Consider the following 7,556-nt stretch of genomic DNA (forward strand, 5'->3'; position numbering starts at 1 on the left):
ATAAATGCACTTTCCTGGCTCTGTGAAAAATCCGACATAATGAAAGTACCTTGAATGCAATTACCAGCACTTGTTTAGCATGGCGGGGCACTGCACTGCCACTGGGCTCGCGCCTCTCTGCTCCCAATTAGCATGCCAAGTACTCCAGCCACACACATGGGCTCCCGGGTCAGGGATTGGCGCCGAGGATCGGCATCCAGCCCCCCTACCTGCCAATGAGGAGGCGAGCGATGTGCTGGAAAGCTCCAGCTTCCTTCATTTCACATCCTCCCCTCCCTATCACGCTCTCTTCCTCCCCTCCTYGGAGTCTCTGGAGGCAGTGATAAAAACCGCAAACTTCCCCCCTCTCTCTCAGCTGGTCTCGTTCACGGCTCACGGCAGACCCAGGTTCCTCTGGGGACTCACTAATGAAGACGGCCAACGTTAATCTCTTTCCCCCTCCCTGACGGGTCGATTTATAGTTCCACGGAGAGTCCTGGATTCCAGCCAGAGGGCTTGACACATTCTTCTTGTTCCAAGACGCAAAGGAGGGGGGAACGGAGACAGACGTGCACACACACACAGCGGAGACACACACGGTTATGATTTGGAATTAGTCGGCGGACTCGGCTGAGAAGGAGCCTTTACCTGCTCCGCAGCAGCAGCGGAAGGGAACAGGCACCAACGGTGCTTTTGTGTGTGTGCACGTGCATGTTCCCAGCATCTGTGTGTTCCCACAGCACTTCTTTGAGCCCGGGGACCCCCACTGCAGGGACGGCTCCCCCACGGGCAGGATGAAATGCAGCAGGGGCCGGGCGCSAGCAGCGAGGCACTAGGGCACGAGGGAAGAGCAACTTTGGCAGCATCGACCGCAGAGGGGCAGGAGGGGGAGACTTTGGAGGGGCAGAAAGTAATKAAGGGGAACCAAGGTTATTGTCCCCCGATCTCCTGGAAGAATCCCTCAAGGTGTCGGCCTTCCACCTCACCTCTAAGCACAGCTCCGKCAGGAACCGTGCCGGAGCCCTGGCTCGGAGAAGGCGCCCACCTGGCCCCACGTCCCACCGCGGYGCAGCAGTTCGCTGCACTCACATTCACCCGCCTGGCAATTCCCAGGGCTGCAGCTTCAAAGGAAGCTACAGAGAAGAAAGGCCTTGGCTAGTTTTACCCCTGTTACTGTAAGGGAGGATCTTTTCCTCCCACCTGCCTTTTATCCCTTCCCGCGTGGCAGTCCCCGCTGCATTCTGCCGGCCACCCTAACTTGGGGGTATTTATTTGTTCCTCCCCTTCCCTGGTTGCACACCCGAGCCAGGCGATGCCGRAGCGGCTCCGCTAACAGGGCCGGTCAGAGAGCTCCGCTGCGGAGCCGCCGGGGAGCCCAAACACYGCCCTTATTCCTGTCAGACCCACACGGTCCCTCAGGAAACAGGCAGCGCCTTTCGAAGGGGCACTGTGGAGTCATTTAAGCCCATTATTTTGCACTATAAGAAATGGCCTTTGCAGAGCTCAATGGAGACACGCTCTCCTTCCATCTTCAAGTAACCCCGAAGGTTTCAATTGCAGTACTGTAAACCACAATGCAAAAAAGCACAGGCGAACGTATCGGCYCAGATAGGAAACTGCCCAGACACACAGAGTTCCACTTGCCAAACTGCCTGCAGAGCAAAAATAGAAAAGAACCCTGCACATAATTACAGTATTCTACATTGCCACTGCTCTTTCCGTCCTGCAAGATCCCGAAGTGCACACGCGTGTGCATGTATGCGCATTCGGAGTGGCAGGACACAGGAAAGATTCATTTCCTTGTGAAAGAGCCCCAGAAAGCAGGGTCCAGTAATAACAGCTTGTACTGAATCAAAGGCTTCATTAACACAAACGCACGGGAGCCTGCTGAAAATTAGTGTAATGTGCAGCGAGATGGAGCCAAGTCCCAGCGATCTGGGATCAGCAGCTCGAACGCTTCCGCACAGAACTTCCCCAAAGCTAATGTGCCAAAATATTGGAAATCCATCTTTTAGTAGCTCCTGCCCTCTTCTCCCCAGGGAAACCCTCTTTGCTGTGCTCTGCTCAGGTCCAAGCACCTCGGGTTTATCCTCCACCTCTGCGGAGGCTGCACCACCTCACAGAGCGCAGAGCCCCCGGACCGGAGCATCAGCCCCAGTGCCAGCGCCCTGGCCACGGGGCCTTCGCTTCCTCGGGGCAAAACAAGAGCTGARGTTGGGTACAAGGATCTACCATCCACTTATATAGCGCCCAGGATGTTCTTGAGAGGGGATGAAAAGCAAAAGGCCAGGAGAAAGAAAAGGAAAATGGTCATCAAAGAGGAGCAGGCGCTGGCAAAACCCTCCAGCTTCATCAGCAGGCAGGGCAGAAAGGAGCAAGCTCTAACTCTGGCCTGGTCCTCAGATGCTGGGTCATTCCCTTCTCTTCCCTGCATGCCTGTGGCAAATGGGTTTTGTCCTSCACGTATTAAATATTCCATAGCAGTTCAAAACTCCCATCTGAGCACACAGACATTCTGATGCTGAGTTGTGGCCAAGCATATAGAGGACAGGGTGTTAAAGAGAAAGCTGAGAGGAAAAGGCTCTGAAGGCAATACAGGCAGGAAAAAAACAAGTCAGGAGGAGGGAAGGAAGCAGCTTGAGGTTATGAAATGGTCTGACTGCAGCAGGCTGGGTAAGGCTGTGATTTTATTTGGGTGTCTTTGAAGAAGGAATCTGATCACCAAAACAGCGTAACCKAGTAGAGTACATAACGGTGATGTGTTCCTGTGAGGAGCTTCCCTGCCCGGAGCCTTAGCCCTTGTGCTGGGAGGAAGCTGGTCCATGTTTCTGCTGCCCCCCATTCCATCGCCCGCGAGGTGCGGCAGCGCTGCCCAATCCGGGGCCCAGATCCAGGGAAGGAAGGGCTCGTGCCAGGGACACTGCAGCAGCACCCTCGCCTCCACCCAGGGGAGGTGGCCAGGGGACCACCAGCATCCAGGGAGGGCTCCAGCTTTTCCTAAGGTCACATCTGAGAGCGCCCCGCGTGACAAGTTGCATGGCAGCCAATGTACCGGCCCGGGCACGCAGGGCTGAGCGCAGCCTGCAGGGACTCCAAGCTGCGTTTGCAGGGCACACGGTAACTCAGGCCTGAGGCTCGAGGCCGTCCCCTCTGGCTACGAGCAGGAGACCAAGGTGGTTTCTTGAATTTCATTTAGTTTTAACACAGCCCAGTGCATTATGCGGGAATTATGCGGGAAGAGACAGCTTAAAGACAATTTTCTTTTTGACAATGTCACTTTAACCACACGTAGCGGGCTGCTCAGTTCTGTTAGCAGGGCGAGGGCAGGTGCTCGGCTGCAGCAGCAGCCGCCACGAGCTCCCGGATGCAGCTCCTGGGCTGCCATTCCTCGCAGCCTGCGATGGCACTTCAGGGGCACGCAGAGAGGYGCGCGAGAGGCCGGGAGGGAGGATTACTACGCTCACAAATAAACCCTGGCGAGCACCTCCCTGGGGCCCTGCTGCCGGACCCCGGCAGGCGCCCATCTCCGCTGCCTCCCTCCGGGCCGCTGGGCTCCCTCGCTGCGAGGCACAAGCACACGGCACAGACACCCTTCCCCACAGCGCCGTCCCGCCTCAGCCCTGCCCCTGCGGGCATCGCAGAGCCTCCTCAGGGATCTCCTCCTACAGAAACCAAATCGCCGTCCTGCTAGGGCAGCTCTGCCCTAGCAAACAGCCACAAAGTAAGAACCRTCTGCACGGCTTCCGTGCCGGGAACTTGGTGCTGAGCCTACAAACGAGCCGTGTGTCACAGCACAGGGGCTGCTGCAGTGCACTGCTTGCTGCGAAAATCACTAAAGGGGACCTTAAACTAACTTGATCATTTAAAAATAGGAGAGGGGTCCGTACAACTTCATTTATTTTTAACAGTAATTACAGACTAACTTGGGGGGAATAAAAGCTTGTCTGTTCCCTTTCCCCAAACCCTCTTTCCTGACTAGCAATGCAAGACCAGTGGTGAAAGTCCCGGCTGAAAGATGACGACAAGCAGAGGACCAAGAGATGACGTCCTCTTACGTCCTGAGCAATTGAATGCTATGATGTTAACAGAAAAGGGCATTTTATTCAGCCCATGTCAAATTCTGGTTGGTCTTTACTTGCTTTTATTACTTTCTAGATGAAGAGGTTTATCTATTCAACTGTTTTAATCTGAAGACAGCCAGTAGACTCAACACTCTCATACCTACTATTACAGTATTAGAGCTCATGGAAGCCATCCGTTATACCTCACCAGCAGCTCTCTAACAAAGCCAAAAATAATTAAAAATAGAAAAAAAAAGAGAAGAGCGAGCGAGCGCTCACACACATTACTGTTTATTTTAGGCTTAGATATATCAGGCCTGATGACAGTACCATTTTATAATCTATTGGGGGAGGGGAGGGGAAAATTAGTACAAGTCAGTGAAAACTGAATATTCTTTTTGGATCATCTTTAAAGCTAATCTGGACATTAGAACACGTGCTCAAGGCAACTTCAAACAAACAAACAAACAAGCATTGCTTTATATTCAAACAAACATTGCTTTATAACCATACTATCAATAGAAGCTGCCCAGCTACCAAAAAAAAAAAAAAAAAAGAACAAAGAGCTATGGCTGTATTAGCTGACTATTATTGTTGGCTCCTCAAGAAATGTAGGACTTCAACAACCCAGAATTTCCAGGACAGGGCGCCTGGTGGGTCTCTGGTTTTGATTTTGTGCCAATTCACATTCACTCATGCTCCTGGATAAGTCATGACGCCGTCAGCAACTTCAGCCCAGCTGGAAAACTGGGTTAAGAAAGCAGTGGCCGTTCACTGGAAACTAGGGCCTGCCTGCATGGGGACACGCTGGAAAGTCAAGCTCAAATACTTGCAGCGGGTGGGTAAAATGGATTAAAGCCTCGCGCGGGCAGATTTATACAGAATGCATAAGGGATTTGACTGCTTCGCTACTAAAGTGATTTTCACTACATCAGATGAAAGCGAATTTAAGTCTAAATAAGGGTATGGTCAGACCAGCCGAGGAACCGAGCAACTGTGGGCTAACAAGTTGCTCCCGCCGCAGTCGGAGGCGGCCCCTCGCCATATGCGCTCGCAGCCTTCTGCGAGGCAGCGGATTCTACGATCTCCGCAGAGAAATCTCCCACAAACTGCTTCTGTGCTACTTAAAATCAGAGGGGACAGTCTGGCTCYGAGCCAAAAACCTGGCACGTTGGCAGGGGCAGGCTACGGAGGATGTCCCCGGAGGTGCCAGTCTAGCACGATTCCCTGGCATCAAAATTACAGAGAGAGACAAACCTTTCGTTTTCCAAAGCTGACAGCAATACCGCTTTGACCCCGCGTGCCTCAGGAGCAACYGGAGACGTTGCCACCGGGAAGGGCCATTCATCAAGAGCAAGGTATTTCACGGCACTGCAGTTCCTTGCAGCAAACAYGAAACCAGACACGGGCAGTGGGGAAACCCTCGTGCAAACAAGCCCCGAAGCCGGGCAGGACACGCAGGGAAGCAGCCCATTGACCCCTCCTCCCAACGAAGGGCCTARCACCTCTCGTTGGAGGGTTCCCTCGCCCTACAACTGGTGCCGGGTCTCCCTGACCTTCGCGAGAAAGTGCTTCTCACGCCTTGACTCCCTCCCTTGAGGGAAGGGGCACCCCAGTCTGCTGGGGCTCAGGATGAGGCAGACAGGCTTCCTCTGAGGGGGACGAGACGGCTCAGCGTGTCACTGAGCGCGGGGAAAATACGGAGCTGCGCAAGTAGCTCTTTCCTAAGGAACAACAAGTTGCCTGCACCGGGGAAAGGGCTATTTTGAGAGCACACCTGATTTCTGTCCTCTCTGCCCTAGGGCTGCATCGCGCCGAGCTGGGATTTTGTAAGCGCGGCTGAGAAACAGCACTGCTCCAACACCCCACGGCCGGGGGCAGGATGCTCCAYGTTATCCCGCCCGCACCCGCAGCCCCATATGGTGCCGGGTGCTGGGTGCCCTAACTCCTGCAGCGCTAATTCCTGCAGTGCCCGCGTGCGGCGCCGCTCGGCTCGGCCTCGCCACCGCTGGCGCCCATCGTCGCCCCCGCCGCCCCAGCGCGGGCCTGAAGCAGAAGAGCAGCAAAAAATAAAATAAATCCTAAAAAGGACTCCAGGGAACAGGCTCAGACCACTACGCTCGTCCTGCCTGCAGCCTAAGCAGCACATTAAGCTAAGAACACAAAACCAGCCAGGCCAGCCCAAGGAGCGGCTTCCCGCGCTGTCCAGCTCCCGGTGACTCCTGCCAGCCCCTTCCCTCTCCCGGCCGGAGCGCAAACCCCTTTGTTTCTCCTCAGAAATACAGCAATTATTTTAGAAAAATCTCTCCCCTCAGCACTGGTAGAAACACCACAGCCTGAGACAGTAGCTCTCTTGATGATCACAGACGGCGGAATATTCCAGAAAAAGAGAAAGATTTGGGGAGGGGGAGGGGAGGAGGTATCTGGGATCCAATCTTCTTCCTCTCCTGCCAACCCCCCTCCATCTCTCTCATGTTTTCTCTCTCTCTCTCTCTCTCTCTCTCTCATAGATTTCATTTATATCACCAGGATTTCTGTGAAATTTCCATCCAACCCTTTCTCTCCCTCACTGCAACTCCTGCTTAAGCTGAGCCAAAGGTGCCCAGGAACAACACGCTGCTCCTCTTTGCTCCCAGGCTGGACAAATAAGCCTTCAGCTTGCCACATGCAAGCCATTAAAAATATATTAACATACCCAGCAGGGTCTGTCACTTTTCCTTTCTTCCCCCCCTGCCCCCCCATTAAATGGAGAGAAGGAGAAATCTTGCCACAGTAACAAGAGGTTTTCATCAAGTCTCATTACCTCAAGCACAGCCGCGCACCACAGCCCCCACAGCGAACAGCCTCCAGTTCCCGCTGTCATTAAAGCGGCCGAGATCTTAAACAAAAATTAAACCCAGGATTGCATGGAGTCGGGAGCACACAGACGAGCAGAGGCAGGGAAGGGTGCGAGAAAACAGAATGGAGGCGCAGGAAAAGACATGACCGGACAGGGAACCCCTCACCAAAATGGGGACGCTCGGGAGACACGGGACAGGTTCAMCGTGGCTCATGGCAGGATGGGGGGAGAGGAGCCAGGATTTTTCAGGATTTTAGGCTGGTATATGGGCCTAAGGAGACCTGTTGTTGTTGCTAGCTCAGAAAGAGGGTTCAAAGAGTGGTGGGCAGACAGTCTGCATTAAAACAATAGGTTCCTAAACCTGGAGGTTTTCAGTCAAAGAGCATTCCAAGTGTCCTTCACCTTAAACTGGAGCTTTTTGCCTATTTCTTTGGGCAAATCRCCGTGTTAAGCAGCTTTCCTGCCCTCCGTGGCCACTTTAATGCGCCCCGCTCCGTGACGCAGCTCAGCCTGCGGCAGCACGCGCGGATGCGCTGGGACAGCGGCAGCGAGGGCTGCCCAAGGGAATCGCTCGTGAACAGGGACACGCTCGGAGCCAACAGCCGCGCCACTCAGGCAGCTCCAGGTGGGCAAGGCACCGCCGGACACGGCACAGGAGAGGGAGGGAGGGAGGGAGG

Source organism: Nothoprocta perdicaria, unplaced genomic scaffold, assembly GCF_003342845.1.
Source record: "Nothoprocta perdicaria isolate Ctin4 unplaced genomic scaffold, notPer1 scaffold_460, whole genome shotgun sequence".
Classification (NCBI taxonomy): domain Eukaryota; kingdom Metazoa; phylum Chordata; class Aves; order Tinamiformes; family Tinamidae; genus Nothoprocta; species Nothoprocta perdicaria.